Raw genomic sequence first — 24,713 nt, 5'->3', positions numbered from 1 at the left:
GCGCCCGCGATTCAAAAGTTTTGATAGAGGTCCCTTATTTTATGCAAGGATAAGGAGGCTATAGTTGTGGTCTTATATATATCAAAATTGCCCCCAAATGTAAGTAATATTGAGGCTTTTATTTAACTTTTATGGGTCTAGAGTCAGGAGCTCTCCTCTGGCACGTCTGCTCCCGTTGACTGTCGACTCCGCCCCTCAGTTGGGTATTATAATGGTGTAATTAAATTTTCCGCTCAGGTAAAGTTTGGACTGAACACCCTCTTTGTAGATGACCCGCATTGTGCAAATAATTCAAGAGTGATCTTAAAAATATTAATGAGAATGTATAAGTAATAGATTGTTGATTACTGTTGGCTGGCTGAGTTGCTATTTAGAGAAACATTGTCCTATGTTAGTTTTAACTTTGATACACAGGCGTACCTCGGATATATTGCGGGTTTGGTTCCAGACCATTGCAATAAAGCAAATAAAGCTATAATGTGAGTCACACCATTTTTTGTTTGTTTCCTAGTGCATATAAGTTATATTTACACTATACTGTAGTCTATTAAGTGTGAAATAGCATTATATAAAAAAAGCAATTATATCTATAAAAAAAACAATTAGCATGGTGATTTTCGCCTTTTCCTCTTTTCGCCTTTTAATTTTTTTTTCTGGTCAGCATCCCATAGTGGATAGATAGTTAAATAGATAGATAGATAGATACTAGGGTTGCCTGTTTTTCAGGACACTTATTAGTCACACATGCTGCATGGCGTGCAGGAAGTAACAACTGTATAGTGTTTTTGGACAGCTCTTTTCATATTCCTTCCTGCAACATGTGTAACTAGGGTTGCCTCCTTTTTATCAAAACAATACCGGCCATGGGTGAGGGCGGAGCCACAAAAGTGCAAATTCATTTAATGTTGCAAAATGTCCCTACTGTTGTGGAATGCAAATGTTCTAAGGGCTATAGTATTACTCTGAAGCTTTTATATTCTTCTGCCAGATGTTGCTGTATTAAAAAAGTATGAGAAAAGTTGATCTTTAATGCATTTCTGCAAATTCTTCCTATAAAGTGATATTATTATTAGAAGATAAACTACACAGCTCATTAGCATAGATTCTGATATATAGAGAATACCCCACAAAAGTGTGTAACCCTTTTTTAAAACCATAGTTTCCCTTTTATCATGTTCCCTTGGAGTAACAGTAATCTGTAAAAAAAAAGGTTTCCCCGCTTTTGTGTGTTATTGTCTATATAGCAGAATCTATGCTCATTGGCTGTGTAGTGCATTTAATGGAATACACCTGACGTTTACACATAATTTAAAGCATGTATGTATTGTTCAGCTATGTATTCAGTTCTATCAATAGAAAAAATGGTAAATCGGAAACACACAAATTCCTGGACAAAGGATAAAATAAATGAAGGAGCTGTCAGTGTTTGGGCCTTTCTGTGGCTCACACTAGAATATATGACAGCAGCGTTTCGAGCTCTAAGTGCTACTTCAGGGATGCTGTCACTTTCGCCGCTTTTGTCCAGAAATCCAAGTTGAGGAAAGCAGCTCACAATTTGACATGGCATTGGCAGCTTCTTCTGTGACATGAGCAAATCATCTAGAGTTGAGATAGGACATTCTCCTCCCTGCCTAGTCCAGGCTGCACAGGCATATACAGCTCCTACATCTCAGTACTAGTCTTGCTGTTTTGCGGATCTCCCACGCGCCCCAGGCCACGCCTCTTGCAGTGACTAAAGCGTGTTATAGCAAGGCGAAGGGAAGCTTGCTTACTTAAGGAGCAGACAGTTATTGTGGTAACGTGGTTTTTCTATTTCCGTAATAGGGGCCATCTGCTGGAAACACGTGTAACAACAGAAAACGGATTGTATAATTAACAACAAAGAGAAAAAGCACAAAAAGACAGTGTGCTAGCCCTCAGATAGTATGCACGTGTAGCACTCTGGGCCCTGACTAGTGGGCAGTACAAATCCTATCAGGTTTATAAAATGTAACTTTTATTAATATAAGTTAAAAAAGAGTAACATACAAACATTAAAAACATCACAGACACTGGTTCCCAGTAACTATCATTGAATAAAATAGAGGGGTAGTAGTAACAATAGGTCTGGCCTAAAGGTAATATTGATGAGTAATACCCCTCACAATTGAATTTAATGTAGCTCAACAAAGAAATAATGGCTCACCCTATAAGGGTTTATATATCCACCGCTTGAATATAGTACAAAGTGTGCTGTTAGTGTTCACTATTGAGTCCGTGAAAAACTCAGTGTGTAAAGATAGCACTTAGCACACTCTTGAGGATTGAACCCTGTCAGGTGTGATATAATATATAGTAATGGAAATATATTCCCTATAGGATTGTAGCCTATCTGTAACATGACAGCTGCTGCAAAAAACGGCTTTTGCATTGCCGTTTTATTTTACTAATACCGGCACCGGGTCCTAATCACCAATTACCGGCTGTGCCGGTAAAATACCGGCTGGGTGGCAACCCTATGTGTAACTCATAAGTGTCCAGGAAACCATGGCTGAGGTGGAAACCCTCATAGATACACATCCCACATAGTGTATATATATTTATATATATGTAAAGAGAGAGATCTTAATTAAAGTGATTGTAAAGTTGAATGAGTGCCCGGTTTTTAAAAATACTATTAAAAACGGGGGCACTTTCATTCAATAAACTTTACATTGCAGCATTTTTCTTAAATACTTACCTTATCTTTAGCAAAACCAGACCGGCGATCCTCCGCCCGCTTCTCATGCTGTACTTAGCACTTCAATGACGAAACCGGCTTCCTCCAATCACGGTGTGGTCTCACGAGATGGACACTCTGGGGTGTATGCCATGATTGGAGGAAGCTGGTTTTCATATTGCTGAGTTAAGTACAGAGGAGCTGCGAGTGGTGTATCGCCGGTCCGGGTTTGCTAAAGAAAAAGGTAAGCAATTTAAAAAAACACTAAAATGTAAAGTTTAATAGTATTTTATAAAACCAGACACTCATTCATTCAAATTTACATTCACTCTAATTGCTAACTACATTACAAGCGGAGAGTGCATGTGTGGATATATTGTTGTAATATACAGTGCCAGTGCACCTGAATAATCTAGAATAGTAATAAGCTGTAGGAGTGCCAGGTCTATGACAAATATAAATCTCTCTCTCTCTCTCTCTCTCTCTCTATCTATCTATCTATCTATACATACACAAATATATATATATATATATATATGTGTGTATGTATATATATATATATATATATATATATATATATATATATATATATATATATATATATATATATATATATATATATATAAATGTACTAGTGTTAAAGCCTGTGTACATTGGCCAAAATGTCCACCTCCAAGATCCTATCCCTATCCTTTATTCCCCACCTTACGTCACGTTACATCGATGCCCAGCATCAGGCGGTTTTTACAAACAGTTGTCTGCTATAAGCACTTAACAATTGGAAAGCTGACAGGGTATAAGGTGAATATGGCCAAGTCTGAGATCCTTTGGTTAAATAAAAATAAAAACAGTAAGGACAATTATAATTTTCCATTTAAAGAAGTAGATCAGGGGCAGGCGCCGCTTCTGGCTGCCACACTTTCCTCAGGCTCCTGACCTCTTCTGGATTTATCTTAATTTTAACCTTCTTACATTCAAAATTCATCATAATTATTTCAAGGACCAATACTGACTCCACATAATGCACAACTAGACTCATAAAAATTGTTCGGATGACATTACTAAAGTGAGATACTCAACGGATGGAAATATACTCCCACCGGACCATCTTACTACCAGAAAGAAATACCTTCAGCTGAACACCACAAACAAGGTACACTTAAACTAAAAAAAAAAAAAAAAACACAGACTCAACCCATGCACAAATTGGGTTTGGATTTAATCATCCATTTAGCAATGCTCAGATTTCATTTCTAAACACAAGAAAAATTATTGATGAAGTCTATTTTACTAAAATACATTGGTTTTAAAACCCCTGCATGCTTTCTTATCTGTTATCTACAATGCAGCCTGAAGTGCAAAATCTCACACCTCACTCTGGCCTGAATCCTATAGAGCAGGGCAATGTAACCAGCCCCCACTGCTAACATTCCTACAAATACTAGAAGCTATTTTAACCCCTTCACTGCAGAGGGAATGACCACCTATACGCCCTCACATCTGCACTCCTTAAGACCCCAAAAAGCAGTCGCAGCACTCAGTCCCTCACTAGTGGCTACCCTAAAATCACTCAGCATTTTCAAAGGGGCCGACAGGGGCTGTTGTGGAGGAAAATCAAAATTTAAATGTCCTATATCCTGACACTATCACAGCTGCCCCACCACCCTGTCCACCCGCAAGCCCAATTGAAGTGATCCAACCTAAAAGCCACAAAAACCGCAATATCAAATCAAGAAAATCTCTCTGTGTGATCCCTATTAGAAGACACGTTGTCTCCAAAGTACAGAGCAAAAACTCAGAATCCCAAGACTGTCCTATCAGAGCAATCCTATGCAATGCCAGATCAATAAAGAACAAAACAGCTATTATCTCCGACCTTATTGAAACATGGGAATTAGCATACATCACAGAATCATGGTTAGATGAAAATGCAGGGCCTATTCTAGAGGCAGCTTGTCCAGACAACTACACAGTGTTCCCCCGCCCGAGACAAGATCGCAAAGGAGGCGGAGTTATGATCTGTGCAAAATCATCCTTAAATCCCAGACCAATATCAGTCCACAAAACCCAATCTTTTGAATGTGTAGCTGCCAGCCTCTCAATAGAGAGAGGATTCTGAATACTGCTAATATACAGACCCCCAAGAGATGGGAAGAGATTTCTTCAGGAACTCCCAGACCTTTTGGCTGACTTAATCCATGAACACCCCAGATGGCTTATATTAGGAGACTTCAACACTTGGATTGACAACACCCTATCCCTGCTTGGGCAGGGTCTCCTCAGCTCGATGAGTACACTCGGCTTTACACAAATCGTCACCACTCCCACCCACAGAAAAGGTCATACACTTGATCTAGTGTTTCAGTCTGGACTAGAAGTGTCACCAGTAACTGTAAACCCAGTTACTTGGTCAGACCACCACTCCATTCACTTCTCCATTGTATCACAATCAACCAGACACCAGCCTCAGAACCTGGTCAAACGCCGCTCATTAAAAGGGGTGACACCACTGGATGTAGCATCACATATGGATCTAAGTGAACTAATGGGCACCTGCGAAGACCCCAGCTCCTTAGTCCAACTCTACAACAAAACCATGAGAGACACCCTAGAAAGCATTGCACCATCTCGCATATGCACTGTCCAAACCCACAACAATGCACCGTGGTTTGATAGCTCCATCAGAGAAATGAAAAGAACAGGACGTAAGCTCGAGAGAAAGTGGCGCAGAACACATGATCCAGAGGATAAAGTCGCTCTTACCAAACATCTAAAAAAATATCAATCCAAGATAACTCAGAAAAAAATCTTCATTTTTATCACGCGAAATTGCACTCTCCCACAATAGACCCAGGCAACTGTTTCGCACAGTAGAAAGGCTCTGCAAACCAGCATGCATGCTTAGCCCCACCAACTTTTCTCAGGATAAATGTGAAGCATTTGCGAACTTCTTCAGAGACAAGATTTCCTCAATCCGAACCGCTATCACAGCAGGCCAAACAGTTACACACCAGAACCACTACAATGGAATACCAGATTGCCCCAGTTTATGGTCCACTTTTACAAATGTGGATATAAAAGAAGTTAAAAACACCATACAAAGGTTGCACCCTACTAAGTGTGACTTAGACCCTGTTCCAACTCAGCTCATATCTGGATGGATTGAAACACTCGCCCCAGTCCTCACAAAAATAGTGCAGTGTTCACTAAAAACAGGAGACTTCCCAGATCCTCTAAAAGAAGCTGTGGTAAAACCACTCCTAAAGAAACCTTTATTAGACCCAGACTGCATGACTAATTACAGACCAGTATCCAACCTCCTATTTCTGGGGAAAATAATTGAAAAAGTAGTGGCAACTCAACTGGAAGCCCATCTATCACGCCTAAACATATTAGATCCTTTCCAGTCAGGCTTCAGATGCCGCCACAGCACTGAAACAGCGCTAGTCTGAGTGCTAAATGATCTCCTCATGGCAAGAGACAAAGGTGATTACTCCATTCTAATCCTCCTGGATCTCTCAGCTGCATTTGACACCATTGACCATAGGATTCTAATAGAGCGCTCGCAGTACATCTGTGGTCTAGGAGGCACAGTCCTTAACTGGTTTAAATATTTCCTCGCTGGTAGATCACAGAGAGTAATATCAGGATCAAGCTCATCAGCACCAAAAGAACTGGTCTGCGGAGTTCCACAAGGATCTATCCTGTCTCCCATGCTATTCGCAATTTACTTACTACCACTGAGGGACATCATTAACCGACATGACCTAAGGTATCATTGTTCCGCTGATGACACACAACTCTACTTCTCCTTTGCTCCAGATATTACAGACCCAGTATGCCGCATAAACAGTTGCTTAACAGACCTCATCGAATGGATGAATGCTAGCTGTCTCAAAGTGAACCCGGACAAAACAGAGTTACTCTTGGTGAGGGGACCCCGAGCATCAAAAATATCCCACGATCACCCAACTGGCCTGGAGCTTGGAGGCTCTGAACTCGTTAGTTGAGCAAAGGTACAAAACCTTGGAGTGCTGATTGACGCTGGACTATCTTTTAAACAGCAGATTTCCTCCGTAATAAAATCTGCCTACTTACATCTGAAAAACATAGCCAGGATACAACACTTAATTCCCCCGGATGATATGCCAACATTAATCCATGCATTTGTATCCTCTAGGCTAGATTACTGCAATGCACTTTACTTGGGCCTCCCAAAAAAAGAACTCCATCCCCTTCAGACAGTACAAAACGCAGCAGCCAGACTATTGACCAATCAAACTCGCTCCTGCCACATAACACCTGTTCTCCACTCAGTGCATTGGCTTCCAATTAAATGGCGAACATATTTTAAAATTGGCCTGCTGACTTTCAAAGCCTTAAACAACCAAGGCCCACAGTACCTGAAAGAGCTCCTGACACCCTACATCCCATCCCATTCACTTAGGTCAGCCAACACATCCCTCCTCTCAGTGCCAAGAATAAGGACAAACTCAGGCTCCAGAGCATTCTGCCACGCTGCCCCTACTTTCTGGAACTCTTTACCGTGCGCAATCAGAGAGGCACCGTCCTTACAGACTTTTAAAAAAAAGCTAAAGACCCACCTCTTCCATCAGGCATTCAGTCTGCTTATCTGACCTTCAGAAACTCCTAACTTTTATGTCTTATGTTGGTATATTTATAAAGTGCTTTGAGTCTCACAGGGAGAAAAGCGCTATATAAATTGCAAATAATTATTATTATTATCAAACTTTGACATACATTTGACTAATAATCCATACTTGATATACAAGTTAAATATCTCTAAGCAATGTGTAGAAATAACAGCTATATTAGAAAGCTGGCTGCATCTTCCCTTATTCTTAGCTGGGAAAATTGATCTTATAAAGATGTTAATACTACCTAAATTATTATACCCCCTGCTGATGCTTCCAGTTCTACTTACAAAAAAGAGACTTGCAAAACTTAAACAATGCAGTTCGGAAATTTCTTTGGAAAGGAAAAAAAGCAAGAATTGCTCTTAATATATGCTTCATTTTTAAATGGAGGTTTAGGCGTACCGGACTTTAGACTCTATAACTGAGCTACATTGCTTCGGAATGTTTTAGACTGGCAGTTAAGCACAGAACACTTCTATGATAAAGTATTAGAACAAGCAGTTCTAGGGGAAGTTAGTCTTTCTTTCTTACCATACAGTCAAGGTAGAGATTTGCCAGTAAATATACAGTCCCATATGTTATATAAGGATGCTTTAATAGCTTGGAAGTTAGCACATAGATACCTGAGTCGCACATATCCGTTCTCTAGATATAGCCCATTAGTAGGAAATAGGGAATTTCCAGCAGGTATAGACTCAAGCCCTTTTCAGTTTTGGAAAAGGAAAGGACTCAGAACCATTGGAGACTCCTTAAATAAAGTGATGTGGACTTTTCAAGACTTGCAAGCTAAATTTGAGCTTCCTAGAACTCATTTGTATGCATATTTGCAAGTACGGCATTATATTACGAATTTAATAAAAAAAGGACGCATCATTTTGGGATATCTCGGTCTTTAATCAATCACAAGTCGACTTTAAAAAAGGATACTTTTCTATAACAGGATTTTACAAATGTCTGATTCATAGAAACATAATAGAGGGGATGGAGGCATTGGTAAACAAATGGAGCGGGGATGTTGCGGGGAGTCTAACGCCCATACAAATTGGAGATAGCTTCAAGCTAGTTAAAAAAGCAACTGTTTTTATTCCTTTTAGGGAATCCCAGTTGAGACTTCTGCATCGAGATTATTTAATCCTGCGTAGAATGGCAAAATGGAAACAGGACTGTATTAATAGATGTAATAAATGTCAAAGGGATAACGCAGATTTTATCCATCACATTTACGCATGCCCAAAGATTAAATATTTTTGGTGCAAAGTACAATATTGGCTCAAACAAAAATAAGATAGATATTTATTTGGGGGTACGGCAGATATGTTTTTTTCATTGGGCTAATAAGTATTTTGAAGGGCAAAAAATGGCTGTAGTAATTACTCTCCTGGCTAGGAAGTGTATATTAGAACACTGGATCACTAAAAATCCACCAACGATTTCCCAATTAAAAAATAAAATGATGAGACAGCTATGGATTGAGCAATGGGATACTAAAACAGATCAAATGAGCAGATTAAAGGGCTTCCTTAATAAGTGGCGGATTTATATTAAGACACTGGATCATGAGATAAAGAAGCGAATACTCAAACCATTTGCACACTCTGAATTAGTACTGGAAGATAGGCTTAGAGGAGAATGGAGTTGCCTGGATGACAGCATATAATGAGCATTCAACGTTGAAGGGGGGGGGGAGCAGCGGAGGGGAGGGGCCCTTTTTTTCTTCTTAGTGTTACCCCAATCCTATGGTTAGTTGTAGATAAGGGAAAGTAACAATCATAACATACTTAGATTTATTAAGTATATGACTGCTTTCTGTTTCATAGACGGATTTAATTAAGATAAACATGAGGAGGATGCTTTGAAGGATCATTGTAAGAATATGGTAAAAGAAAATACAGAGGGAAGGTATTAGAAACTAATTTAGCGGTCAAATAGAAAATAATAAACTTTACTTTAGTAACGTATGAAATTGCAAATCGATTGTATAATGCTCTTAAATAATGACTGTTTTATCTATGTATTTGCTCTCATGTAAATGTATGAACATAATGTTGTCAGATGTTATGGTACTGACCTTGTTGTAATGTATACGCACTGTGTACCTCTTTCTGTGAAATAAATATAAATTTAAAAAAAAAACAATTGGTAAATATACCGTTTAGGCATATCTAGAGACACATTATACCACTATTGAATGTGTGGTGTGACTCTAGCAAGCCTAGGTATTCGACCATATATTTCCCTGCCACTTTAGTTAGTGCTGACGGTTTTAATTGCTACTATTTAGTAGTAACAGTAACACATTCTGTGAGCCAGAGGGGGAAGAAGGAAAAAGATCTTTGGATTATAACAGCAGGAGTTACATTTAAAGTGTCAGTAAACCTCAAAAATAATGTTATATAATTCTGCACATAGTGAAGTATTATATAACATTATATTAGCGCAAACTTTATAAAACATAATATTCCCTTTGAATTTTTTAAAACAATGGCTGTTTTTCAGACCCGCTCTCTGTGCTCTTCTGAGCGGGTCTGTTTTTTTCACACAGCGCATCGGGCCAGCTGTATAGTCACAGCCCGGCCTGACCGCGCCATAACACTAAGTGCAGCTCGCTCCTGTCAGACAGAGCAGGAGCGTGCACAGCGCGGGTCTGTTTTTTTCACACAGCGCATCGGGCCAGCTGTATAGTCACAGCCCGGCCCGACCGCGCCATAAGACTAAGTGCAGCTCGCTCCTGCTGTCAGACAGAGCAGGAGCAAGCTGCACTTAGTGTTATGGCGCGGTCGGGCCGGGCTGTGACTATACAGCTGGCCCGATGCGCTGTGTAATAAAAACAGACCCGCTCAGAAGAGCACAGAGAGCGGGTCTGAAAAACAGCCGTTGTTTAAAAAAATTCAAAGGGAATATTATATCTTATAAAGTTTGCGCTAATATAATGTTATATAATTCTGCACTACGTGCAGAATTATATAACATTATTTTTGAGGTTTACTGTCCCTTTAATTTACAAACCTGTGCCTGTATCTTACCTCATTTGATTGAGGGCTCTTTTGTGAGTACCCATTTGTGTGGGAAGTTTATTGTTTATTAATTTTTAAATTATTATTATTATCAGGTATTTGTAGAGCGCCAACAGATTCCGCAGCGCTGATGCATTAAAATGTATTAAAATTTATTGCACTATGAGAAGTGCTTTTGTGCGCTTGATTTTTTAGATCATTACTACTGGACTACAGCAGCCAGTACTTCTCGTGGATTATCAATTTTAACAAGACTATGATATTTATTTAATTACAGATACGTTAATTATCTTATGACATTGATTTTTAATTTATTGTATTGATTTTATTTTATATATATATATATATATATATCTTGTGTGTGCGCAGCTATTTCAGTGAGGAACTTAGTTCTTAAACTGTGTTATATATATATATATATATATTTATTTTTTTTAATTTTTTTTTTAATCATATTATAGAAATAAATATATCCTCTGACACCCGTCCCGCACACACAGGAAACGTAATACTCCCCTACGCAGTTTCACAGCACGTAACGTTACGTGCGCGTCTGTTAACTTTCGCGAGACTGCTGCTGCCACTGCTTCCATACAAGGGCATATGTCAGGCAAAGGCAGTGTGACGTCAGTGCTAGTAGGAATGCAGACCCGTCTGTATACAAGACTAAACCAACTGTAACGAAATGCAGAGAACGTCGTTTAAGAACAGCTCTTTTAGTAAAGCCAAAATTCTATAGAACTTCACCTAAACTTTTTTTTCAAAACGTAAAATGCTATAACGTGTCTAAAACGTGTCTTATTATACTTCATGATATATATTTATTGTGTAAATCAGTGTCCCCCTATTTTATCGAATGCAATCGTCCATCCGTTCCCTCTGGCTAGTTATGCGGAAGTGTGTGTTCTGTGGGCGTGGTTGGGTGTTGGCATTAGGTGACATCAGTTGGTGAGGGAAAGCCGCTGCCAATATTGCCGAGGAATTCTCTTGTGCACGTTAGGTGAGTGTATTTCTGTGCTCGGTAACTATTATTTAAGAGTCTCTTCGCGATCTTGTGTAAATTTAGTGCGTCAGTTTGACGGTAGTGGAGGATTTGTTAAATAGGTTGCGTCACATACTGAATTGCGGGCGGCTCGGGTTGTTCCTGGCCCCCAAATCTATGATGTGTACACAGCTGCTTGTGGTGAACACATGTAGGGGTTACGCTTAAATTTATATCACCATTTTTTAGAATCTTGCGGGATCTTATATGAATTAAGATTGATGACTATCAGCAAGGACACACGTCTTGTTAGGAAGAAGTATTATTGTAAATCGTTAGGGTCTGTCTAAGTAACGACAGTTAAATTTCCATTCGTTTAGGCTTTTTTTTTTTTTTTACTTCTAAATAAGTTAAGCAGTTTAAAATCCATCAGCAAATGTATTTAAACACAGTTTATTTTAATTTTTAGATCACCCCTTTTTGTTGTTGTTGAAAATAATTGTGTGTGTTGTCCCCAGTGTCACAGTTCTTACAGAGTACATATGCAAAGGTGGATTTCTGTTTTCATTGTAGCAGCTACCCTATCATATTGCTTAAATTCTGTGTTGTGCATAGCACATCATATCCAATTGTGTATAGAAAATGCTTCAGGTTAGGCAGTTATGAGTTCACATGTTGGTGCTACTTTATCAAGCAAAAGTAGGTGCAAATCATAGAGGCCCTAATTGCGCCTAGTGAATCTGACAGTGTCTGCCCTGCCTAGTACATTTGTTTTCACACTGTGTGGTTATTATCTTATCTTTATTAAAACATTTCACACATATATATATATATATATATATATATATATATATATATATATATATATATATATATATATATATATATATATAGTGTGTGTACACATAATACTGAAGACTTATTTGAAACATGCTTTTGTAATTTAGGAAGGAACAATTGTCTTAATATTCATATCAACTTGAGGAACATTGCATATGATTAGAGTAAACCACTGCCCTTATTTGTCTTTGTGATTGAGATTTTCTTTGAATTGCAAGTCTAGACTTGTTAGTTTTTTTTTATCTCACTTGTTGTCTATAGAATGTGGCTAGCTACTAAGTGTTTGATACCGATTTGTAAACCTCTCGTCTGACCTGATCATAAAACTTGTGGAATAGTTTCATCTGCCCAAACCAGATTTCCTTTTGTGTCCTGCATAACATTGTTGTGATGGGCAATGTACTTTGTGTAATGCTTGTTGCTGATCTTGCTATTGGAGCCTTAATGGTGCAATTGTGTGCTTCGCCCTGTTAAAAAAAAATAAAAAATAATGATTTCCTTTGTTCGTATATTTTTAATATTACCTGCTGAAGGAGGAGGATGTCACACCCATCAGACAGTGGGTTTGCCTGTCGCTTCTCCTTTTCTAACAGATACATTACTCACAGTAATCAGTCTCTTTACAAGCCATTGTTTTGTGTTGGTTTTTAGAAATTGATCTGGTAAACAATCCGTGTATTTATACAGAATGTTGCTTTATTACTGTGTTTTGGTTTTTTTTGGTTTTTTTTTTTATAATGTACTTGAGAACACACCAGTCTGCTGTGGTTCATTCAATTTCAATACATGTATGAAAAAAGGTTGTGTTTTTGTTGCCAGCAAAACAGGTAGTGCTCAGAAACCAACTCCCACCAACGGAAAGTATTGCAGATTCAATACAGCTGCCTTCCCGCTGACTAGTTCAATCCGATTGTAACACGCTCATTACTCACATGGTCCCATATGTATGACGTCATCATCCGGTGCCATTCCAAAGCGCGCCATCAAACGCCTTACAAAAATACAACAAACAACAAGGTGGAAAGGCACCTGGTCTCCAACGATCACAGGACCTTTTTGATGTGTGTGTGTGTATATATATATATATACACACACACACACACACACACACACACACACACCCCCCCTCGGTTTAATTTGCGCCGGTTCAGAATAACAACCTTTTTCTTTTTATTTAGTTATGTGACTGCTATGAGAAAGCAGTGCATTGATTAAAATAGCCAGTAGGTGGAGCTGTCTGCTTGTGTTGCAGCAAAGATGCACACAAGCAGGCTGAAATGAATCAATGTAGCTAGCTAGACATGAGCTATCGAGCAGTTTTTATAGGAACAAGATCTTCCTGTCTATAAATCAGTCCAGATTGGAATGCAGAAAAATGCAAGTAAAGTTTGTGTTGTGTGATTATTTCATAAGGTTTATAATGCAGTTTAGCAAATGGTTTTTGTTCATTTAACTTAGTTTAATGATATATTCTGTGTTTTGTGATTATTTGATACTGTTTATAATGCTGTTTAGCATTTAAAGTCTTCATTTCAAAGCTTTAAAAATAATGTATTCGGTGTTACTTAAGACAATTTTGAGAGGGGCTTGAAATCTTAACTCCCTCACTTCCCATTGACTTACATTATAAACTGGGTTTCAATTTACGTTTTCGATTTACAACCATTCCTTCTGGAACCTAACCCCGGTGTAAACTGAGGGCTACCTGCATATATTACTGCATTACAGAGGTTTACTCCACCCCCTTTTTTCCTTCTTTTTTTTTTTTTACCCCACCCGCTCCCTATGCCATTATGTGGGCTTGGTGTCTTCACGGATAGCTTTGCGCATGAGCTAAATATTTATTCTGATACATGTATATTTATTGTATACTTGCTTGCGTAGCGATTAGCAGCATAGCAGGCTAACGGAATAGGAGACTCATCAAATCATAAGCTCATTTGTTTTACAAGTAAGGGGCGTATGTTTCTTCAAGGACTCCAGCTGGCCCGCAGTGTGATGGGAAACTTAAAGAAAGTGATCATAAAAAAAAAAGGGGGGGGATATGAAGATAAACGGAGGACCAGCAGTAGAATTTAAACAGTTTGTGAGAGATTTTTTAATACACGTGTATAAAAAGGCAAATAATGAATGAAAGTGCCATTAGTTTTAAAAGCTTGTTCAAATGCAGCATAGCATTGGCACATCGTTTACCAGCACTTTAAATACTTTCAAGTTTATTTTTATTTTTTTTAAACTTTATTTATAATCCAGATCCATCACAACATGGAAGTCACAGTATGTAATACATCAGAATTTACATTTTAAGATACAGAAAGGGAATTCGACGACCCTCCTCCCCCACAGTCCGGGGGAAAAGAGCCTTCCCCAAATAAGATATCTCCATACTGAGATGTTAATCTGTTTTTTTCCATTTTTTTTATAAAGCATCAAGTAACTAATACAAACCATAAACAGTAAACAATCCTATCAAATCGAATCAGGTCCTTCCACTCCGGGGGGGGGGGAAGGGGGTAGGGATAGAGTTTGGGGAGGGGGGGGGGGGGACAGAGCTCCCTGGCACTTATGTCAAAGAGAATTTAAAGGCTACTACGAAGCTATGCGTATGTGGTCAGGTCGGCTGAGGGGGGGGGGGGGGTGACAGAGAGACACCAGTTCCCTCTCAGATTTACTTTCAAGTTTATTTTGTTGTGAAATATTTTGCAGTGTATTGCCTAATAGCTAGTCTATGCTATGCATACAAAAACTACCCTAGTGTTATTTTAACCTTTGTGCATTATTGGTGTTTCTGAAATCGTTTCAGAAGTATATTCTTTGGGTTTACATATTTAAAATTACAGCTGACATCCCCCATAAGCATATTATTATACTGTTGTTTTACCAAGTAAGTTGATGGGGTTTCTAGTCATCAACTTAGATTGCTTCTGTTAAAGAGAATCAATGTTCTTTACACAAAAAACTATCGGTGACTACAATGGAACAGGAATATCCTGGCATTTTAAGTATTATTACTAAGGATATTAAATCGTCTAGGCCAGGAATAATATCCACAAATGCCTCAAGATGTTTAGTGATCTGTGGACAGCATTTCTATCTTTTCAATAAAGGAAGATCATGTTTGGTTTTATACCTGACAACATGGATTGCTTCAGAGATTCACCAACAGTGTTTAATATGTAGGTGTATTACTTTTTATGATAGTGTTTGATATTATAAATTTGGCATTTCCTGTGAAAAAAACAAGTTATTTAAAATGTAACTGTAAAATTTCTCAAATATACATTTTTCTGGTTTCCCCATTACTGTAACTGTGCAGGCTCAAATTTGCACAGGGGGGGGTGGGGGGCCTAGTACTCTTGTTGAGAATTGCACAAGATGGGAGAATTTGCAGGGTTGAAACAGATAACTGGACAAGAGAAAGGACAGTGGCCTATTGGCCAAGTTTGAAGAATAGATGGGTGTCCAGGGTTGCAGACATAATTATTACACAGTAGAAATTCAGTTCAGGAAAACATGTTTGTAGACTGTAGACCAGGCATGTCCAAAGTCCGGCCCGCGGGCCAATTGCGGCACGAGTACCGGACTGATATGGCCCCACAGATAATTTTCAAAATATACATTATATGGCCCCCCAGGCCCCCCAGTGAGTCCCCGACCGCTGCTCACCCGCAGTGAGTCCCCGACCTCAGTTTAGTCCCAAACTGCATTGACTAGTTTTTATTTCTGTGCACGGCAATCGGCCGTTATCCGTCCTCTGACGTCACACGCCACAGGAAGCTCAGCCGTACTGAGGCACAGGAGTACTCCTCCACCATCTTGCTGATCTCTACAGAGTTTTTTCGGCTTCCTGTAGTAAGTTAATCAAATGTTTAAAATCTAAAGAACTTGCTCAGTTTTGGCATATGCTTTTAAAGAAAATTTAATTTACCTGCTGGCCAGTTCATTATTTTGTTTTATTGCCCATAGCATTGAAAGAAAACTAATGGAAAGGCTGAAACTGCACAAGAAATAGCCTGTTTGCATATTGCAATTCTCAAATAGGCTAAATAACTTAAATATTGTAACCTTGTGAAGTGAATAAGAACTGTCTTTAACCTAACCCTGTGAGGAGAACTTTCATATGCTTTAAGACAGTATTACGATATGAACATCTGACAAGCATTTAATAATTAACACAATATATGTGTTTGTTACACCCTTTATATTAGTTAATTAACACTATAAGGAAGTATTAACAACATTAGGTGTTTTTTTATATGAAGTGTCCCAGCAGGGATATATAACAAGGAACTCTATTATGAAGAGTATTAGAATTATCATTCAGAAAAAGGTATAGGACAGGTAGTTCCAGCAATTAGTTATATGCTGTACAATGGAATTAAATTTTAATTTATTTTAAAATGGTTCAAAGAATGTCAGGCAAAATGGTCAGCCCTCACACATGTTCACTTCATGAAATCTGGCACTCTTCCAAAAAAGTTTGGACACCCCTGCTGTAGACACAGTATGATGGTAAGGAGGACATTGACACATTTGAGGGCATAATATAGTTGTAGACAGTGTGTGATTGTGCAGGCAGAGTACACGTGTAGGTTCATTGATTTTAAAGGGACATTAACCCCTTCCTGCCTATACTTATTTGTTACATCGGAACGGAGTACCCATGTAAACAAATAAGTATAAAAAATTAAAATCGCATGCTCGTACATTTGATCACAGTATTTCCATGATGGCATCAGGGCTGTGGGGAGTGCCTATAACACTAGGCACGCCCTCCAGCCCAGCGATCCCAGTTAGGAAGCTGCAATGGCTTTAGGACAGCAGAATGGCTAGGATGTTCCATGCTGTCCAAATGGCGCTAAAGCCCAGCGCAGCACGTTTTTTTTTTTTTTTTTTTTGTTTTTTTTTTTGCTAAGAGGTTACATTTTCACCTCTTGGCCAATAGCCGTGCAGTAAATCTGGTTTTGCGCCCATGGGAGTCGGATTTACCGCACAGCTTTTTGCTAAGAGGGGAAAACGTCACCTCTTAGCAAAAAAAAAATTGTTTGCCGTGGGCTGCTGTAGCAGCAAAGAATGGCGAAGAGTTGAAACGCATAAAGGCACTTTCTGCATGAAGTATCTTATACTTCATGAATGAAAGTGCCCTTTATTTGTTTCAACAGTCAACCCTAGCGTTTTAAAATCGCTATTGTTGACTTTCACTTTAAGCATATGCCCCTGCTTATCATCAAATTATGCCAAGAGAATTAATTAATTAAAAGTTATAATGCAAGTAAATTAGAAAGTTGTTTAAAATCGCATGCTCTCTGAATCATGAAGAAAAAAAAGTTTAGGATTTCATATCCTTTTAAAGGGAATAAAGGAGTTTACATATAGCTAGTGTCCAGTGCATAGCTGTCCAACAGCAGCTTCCCCTAAGGAACAATTAGTACCGATTATAGACAGGGCATCCACCAATACCCTCAAAATGCACATGCAAATATTAGTCCACAGCACTTAAACATTAAACATCTTTATTGATCCATAAACATGGCACAGTATGCGACTTATCGAGACAAGCTCCTAATCTTCCATTGAATAAGTGCTGTGCACTGATATATTTGCATAGTCAGACATTTAGGAGTGGCATAAGCACATAGCCTGAAATTACCAGCGGGTTCCATTGAGTAGCTGCAATGTTTTTGGCCTCGGAGCAGGGCTTTAGCTATGTGTTTACCCCTTTGCAGAGGTTAAACGCATGTTTTGTAATTAACACAATGGTGTTACAAATTAGAACATGTTTCTTCAATAGCATACTCTTGTAAAGGGACACTTCTATTGTCCTGCTATAGAATAACACATCAGCCAAGAATAAACAATTTTTAAAACAAAATAACATCTTGTTTGCTGCAATTCTTTTTCAAGCTCCACCTGTTAGCCTTATTTAGAGTAGCCAGTTCGGCTGGCTCATTATGTTAGTATAACTTAAATTTTTGGTCGCTATGTTTGCGATGAGATGTCTGCAGTATGCATTTACGACCTTTTGAGAATTAGAAACTCCATACTTTTCAGAGTTTAATTACATGAACAGGGGGCAACATTAATGAAAGTTTATTGCAAATCGGTATTAGTATGCATAACTGAATATTTTTAAATTAAAAATCTCCAGGTGTTTACTGCCTCTTTAAAGTTATAGTCTACTTGAAAATTGTTTAAAAAGATGGATAATCCCTTTTACTACCAATTCCCAGTTTTGCATAACCAACACAGTAATAATACTTTTACGCGTTAGAGATTAGTGCTGAATAACTGTATTTTGTCAGAACAACATTTACAATTATATTTTTATTTATAATATGGCTGGATGGTGGCAGGTAGAGCAGCTTACCGGGGAAAATGTTTGGGAGCAGTCATTTGTGGCTGGTAATTTTACTCTTTGAATCTATAGAAGAACTGAAATATTAGAATAAGGTTTCAAGTTGATGTATTTATCTTTTATTTAAAAATTAACACAATGGATGCCCTTTCAGTCTATAGATAATTTAGGCATTTGATTAATGCTCTAACCTTGATGAAAGAGTCTCTAATGAAAAAGCATATGTTGTAGTTAAACTCTTGAAAACATTAGACAGCAACTGGGAAGCATTTATGGTGCAATCTGTTTTTTGATGTCGAATGCAAGCGGAGTGCAAAGTAAGTTTCAGATTTGCACAATTATAGGCGCAGAATGCTTTGATGAATATGATGATCAGTTCATATGTGCTATTTTGGATGGAATTAAAGGAGAATGGCTTTGATAAATCTACCCTTTAGTCTGAACTTCAAATGAGTAGTAGATTTCCCCCCACCACCACCACAGATTTCAGTTATGTCTCTTTCCTCTTCTCTTGTATCATGTGACAGCCATCAACCAATCACAAATGCATACATGTATATTCTGTGAATTCTTGCACATGCTCAGTAGGAGCTAGAGACTCAGTGTAAATATAAAAAAACTGCACATTTTGTTAACATTAAAATGGAAAGTTGTTTAAAATTTCATACTCTAGCTGATTCATGAAAGTTTAATTTTGACTTGAGTGACCCTTTAAATGTAATTTATTTGTGAGGATAAATAAATCTTTTTTTGGCAGATGAATGTAAACACTCTCACTGACTTTTCAGTTTCTTAATTTTCTTTGGAATCATGTGATTCAGATATTAATTGGTAACTGTTCTCTTTTTGCTGTACATTACCTTAAATAGCCAAGCCCTACTAGTACATCCTGTCTGTGCATGTTTGAACAATTGTAACATTTTCTCACATGATTTTACAAATGCACAAGATTTTAGGATGTGGGGAAATTACAGTTGATTTAGGTCTACTAGTTCTTCACTGTAAATTTTATTTGTCTCCATAATGATGCTGGTGGGCGTGTTTCTTGTTTGTCGTGGAGAATCAGAACAAAGTAGTTGTGGCTCCTTGTCACAAATTACTTGTATAATTTTGAATTGGCGTTCTAGGAATGCTCATTCTCCTCATAGTCAATGATGGGCTTTTGCTTTTATAAAGAGAAACTCTGTTTTTATACAGAGATCAGGTCACGAATGGTAGGATTGACATTATAAGCACACTTAGACTAAAGATAAAATTTTAAAATAAGCTTGGATTGCAATAACAATTTTAGCTAAACATGTTGGCGCTCTACAAATAACTGATGATAATAATAACATTGCTTAGACAATTATTTGCTATTAACCCCTTCCCACCGTTATGATGTTCCGTGGCGTCTTGACTGTGCTGGGCTTTAGCACCTTTAGAACGGCATGGAAGATCATAGCAGTATGGCTGTACTGAAGCTATAACAGTTTCCTAACTGTGATGCTAGGCACGCCCTCCAGCCCGCAATCCAAGGCACTCCCCCTGACCCGATGCCATCATTGAAATTGCACGATCGTTCAATTTTTTGTAACAAATACCGGCAGGAAGGGGTTAATTAATTTTGTAAATGTTGGTTTTGTTTTACCGTAAGTAGTAAGGTAGGCCACACAGAGCCTTAGCAGGCCAGGCAAGGCTGGAGTTTGAGCAGCACTACCATAAAGAAAAGACAAATCTTAACGGCATTGTTCAGGAATGTTACAACTGATAAATAAAAGCAGAGTCTACTTCCTGCTTGATAACTAAAAAGCTATTTGACTTAGAAAGTATTACTTTATCACATAATCTACTCTTAATGGGACAGTCTACTTGTTTGTTTTTTTTTATTATTGTGTAAAAAAAAAAAAAAATAGTTAAAGGGATAGTAAACCACAATTTTCTTTTATGATTCAGATAGAACATACAATTTTAAACACATTTGCAAATTACATCTTTTATCACATTTGCTTCATTATCTTGTTATCCATTGCTGAAGGGACATCATTGCACTACTGGCAGCTAGCTGAACACATCTAGTTATCCAATCACAAGAGACAAATGTGTGCAGTCACCAATCAGCAGCAGCTCCCACTAGTGTATGATATGTGCATATTCATTTTTAGCAAGGGATACTAAGAGAATGAAGCACATTTGAAAATAGAAGTGTCTTAAAATGTCATGCTGTATGTGAATCATGCAAGTTTAATTTTGACTTTCCTATCCCTATATAGTCCCTCCTAGGCTCCGCCCACCCCAGTCATTCCCTTTGTCGTTGCACAGGCAACATCTCCACGGAGATGGTTAAGAGTTTTTTGGTGTTTAAATGTAGTTTTTTTTATTCTACTATCAAGAGTTTGTTATTTTAAAATAGTGCTGGTATGTACTATTTACTCTGAAACAGAAAAGGATGAAGATTTCTGTTTGTGAGAGGAAGATGATTTTAGCAGACAGTAACTAAAATCGATTGCTGTTTCCACATAGGACTGTTGAGATGAAGTAACTTCAGTTGGGGGAAACAGTTAGCAGACTTTTCTGCTTTAAGGTATGACTAGCCATATTTCTAACAAGACCATGTAATGCTGGAAGGCTGTCATTTCCCCTCATGGGGACCGGTAAGCCATTTTCTTAGTCAAGCAAACAGAATAAAGGGCTTAATATGGGCTATAAAACTGGTAGACACTTTTATGGGCTAAATCGATTGCTTTATTTGGACATTTTATACATGTTTATGCTGATAATTCACATTTATAAACTTGGGGAACGTTTTTTTAACGGCACTATGTAAGACACCTTTTCCAGTCAGGGAGGGCCTTACCAGTCGCGCCATTACTGCGCAGTTGTTTTTGAGAGCAAGATATGCAGATGCATGTGTGAGGATCTGAAAGTAGCTGGAAAAGTTTCTAGAAGGCGTCATTTGGTATCGTATTCCCCTCTGGGCTTGGTTAGGTCGCAGCAAAGGCTATAGCTGGGACTGTATAGGGGTTAAATTTGTAAACGGCTCCGGTTCCGTTATTTTAAGGGTTAAAGCTCTGAAAATTGGTGTGCAATACTCTTAATGCTTTAAGACACTGTGGTGAAAGTTTGGTAATTTTTGAACAATTCCTTCATATTCAGTAATAAAGTGTTTCTGTTTTAAAACAAAACTGTTACTGTCTCTTTAAATTTTAAACGTTTTTTTGTGCTTTATTGACAAGTTTAAGCCTGTTTAACATGTCTGTGCCTTCGGATAAGCTATGTTCTATATGTATGAAAGCCAATGTGTCTCCCCATTTAAATTTGTGTGATAATTGTGCCATAGCGTCCAAACAAAGTAAGGACAGTACTGCCACAGATAATGAAATTGCCCAAGATGATTCCTCAGATGAGGGGAGTAGACATACTACATCATCTCCTACTGTGTCTACACCAGTTTTGCCCACGCAGGAGGCCCCTAGTACATCTAGCGCGCCAATGCTTATTACTATGCAACAATTGACGGCTGTAATGGATAACTCCATAGCAAATATTTTATCCAAAATGCCTACATATCAGAGAAAGCGCGATTGCTCTGTTTTAAACACTGAAGAGCAGGAGGGCGCTGATGATAATTGTTCTCATACCCTCACACCAATCTGAAGTGGCCATGAGGGAGGTTTTGTCAGATGGGGAAATTTCAGATTCAGGAAAAATTTCTCAACAAGCTGAACCTGATGTTGTGACCTTTTAAATTTAAATTAGAACATCTCCGCGCACTGCTTAAGGAGGTGTTATCTACTCTGGATGATTGTGACAACTTGGTCATTCCAGAGAAATTATGCAAGATGGACAAGTTCCTAGAGGTTCCGGTGCACCCAGACGCTTTTTCTATACCCAAGCGGGTGGCGGACATAGTGAATAAGGAGTGGGAAAAGCCCGGCATACCTTTTTGTTCCCCCCCCCCCCCCTATATTTAAGAAATTATTTCCTATGGTCGATCCCAGAAAGGACTTATGGCAGACAGTCCCTAAGGTCGAGGGGGCAGTTTCTACTCTAAACAAGCGCACTACTATTCCTATCGAGGATAGTTGTGCTTTCAAAGATCCTATGGATAAAAAATTGGAGGGTATGCTTAAAAAGATTTTTGTACAGCAAGGTTACCTTCTACAACCCATTTCGTGCATTGTTCCTGTCACTACAGCAGCGTGGTTCTGGTTCGAAGAACTAGAAAAGTCGCTCAGTAGAGAGACTCCATATGAGGAGGTTATGGACAGAGTTCACGCACTTAAGTTGGCTAACTCTTTTATTTTAGATGCCGCTTTGCAATTAGCTAGATTAGTGGCGAAAAATTCAGGGTTTGCAATTGTGGCGCGCAGAGCGCTTTGGCTAAAGTCTTGGTCAGCGGATGTGTCATCCAAGACAAAATTGCTTAACATCCCTTTCAAAGGTAAAACTCTATTTGGACCAGAATTGAAAGAGATTATCTCAGACATCACTGGGGGAAAGGGCCACGCCCTTCCACAAGATAGGCCTTTCAAGGCCAAGAATAAGTCTAATTTTCGTTCCTTTCGCAATTTCAGGAACGGACCGGCCTCTAATTCTGCATCCTCTAAGCAAGAGGGTAATGCCTCACAACCTAAACCAGCCTGGAAACCGATGCAAGGCTGGAACAAGGGTAAGCAGGCCAAGAAGCCTGCTGCTGCTAACAAAACAGCATGAAGGAGTAGCCCCTGATCCGGGACCGGATCTAGTAGGGGGCAGACTCTCTCTCTTTGCTCAGGCTTGGGCAAGAGATGTTCAGGATCCCTGGGCACTAGAAATAGTTTCTCAGGGTTATCTTCTGGAATTCAGGGAACTACCCCCAAGGGGAAGGTTCCACATGTCTCACTTATCCTTAAGCCAAATAGACAGGCGTTCTTACATTGTGTAGAAGACCTGTTAAAGATGGGAGTGATACACCCAGTTCCAATGACGGAACAAGGAATTGGATTTTACTCAAATCTGTTCGTGGTTCAGACCAATTCTGGATTTAAAGATCCTAAACAAATTTCTCAGGGTACCATCGTTCAAAATGGAAACCATTCAAACGATTCTATCCACTATCCAGGAAGGTCAATTTAAGACTACCGTGGATCTAAAGGATGCGTACCTACATATCCCTATCCACAAAGAACATCATCAGTTCCTAAGGTTCGCCTTTCTGGACAAACATTACCAGTTTGTGGCCCTCCCATTCGGGTTAGCCACTGCTCCAAGGATTTTCACAAAGGTACTCGGGTCCCTTCTAGCGGTTCTAAGACCGAGGGGCATTGCAGTAGTACCATACTTGGACGACATTCTAATACAAGCGTCGTCCCTGTCAAAAGCAAAGGCTCATACAGACATCGTTCTAGCCTTTCTCAGATCACACGGATGGAAGGTGAACATAGAAAAAAGTTCTGTCTCCGGCAACAAGAGTTCCCTTCTTGGGAACAATAATAGATTCCTTAGAAATGAGGATTTTTCTGACAGAGGTCAGAAAATCAAAACTTCTAAGCACTTGTCAAGTTCTTCATTCTGTTCCACGTCCTTCCATAGCGCAGTGCATGGAAGTAGTAGGGTTGATGGTTGCAGCAATGGACATAGTTCCTTTTGCACAAATTCATCTAAGACCATTACAACTGTGCATGCTGAAACAGTGGAATGGGGACTATACAGACTTGTCTCCAGTGATTCAAGTAGATCAGAAGACCAGAGACTCACTCCGTTGGTGGCTAACCCAGGATCACCTGTCCCAGGGAATGAGCTTCCGCAGACCAGAGTGGGTCATCGTCACGACCGACGCCAGTCTAGTGGGCTGGGGCGCGGTCTGGGACTCCCTGAAAGCTCAGGGTCTATGGTCTCGGGAAGAGTCTCTTCTCCCGATAAACATTCTGGAACTGAGAGCGATATTCAATACTCTCAGGGCTTGGCCTCAACTAGCAAAGGCCAGATTCATAAGATTCCAATCAGACAACATGACGACTGTTGCTTACATCAACCATCAGGGGGGAACAAGGAGTTCCCTGGCGATGAGAGAAGTGACCAAAATCATAAAATGGGCGGAGGATCACTCCTGCCACCTGTCTGCGATCCACATCCCAGGAGTGGAAAACTGGGAGGCGGATTATCTGAGTCGTCAGACATTCCATCCGGGGGAGTGGGAACTCCA

At 39.0% G+C, this 24,713-nt stretch overlaps 1 protein-coding gene across 1 annotated transcript in view; it reads left to right on the top strand.

Moving 5' to 3' along the window:
• The first annotated feature begins 11,211 nt into the window (after positions 1–11,211).
• The window catches only part of LOC128660870 (myosin regulatory light chain 2, smooth muscle minor isoform), a 70,804-nt gene continuing 57,302 nt past the window's right edge, over positions 11,212–24,713 (top strand). The window contains exon 1 of the mRNA XM_053714952.1: positions 11,212–11,370. The gene's annotated coding sequence lies outside the window, so the exon portion shown is untranslated. The remainder of the gene's footprint in view (positions 11,371–24,713) is intronic.

This window comes from Bombina bombina, chromosome 5 (assembly GCF_027579735.1).
Source record: "Bombina bombina isolate aBomBom1 chromosome 5, aBomBom1.pri, whole genome shotgun sequence".
In the NCBI taxonomy this organism is placed as follows: domain Eukaryota; kingdom Metazoa; phylum Chordata; class Amphibia; order Anura; family Bombinatoridae; genus Bombina; species Bombina bombina.
The sequence above is the reverse complement of the archived record's forward strand: the minus strand, read 5'-3'. Positions and strand labels throughout refer to the sequence as shown.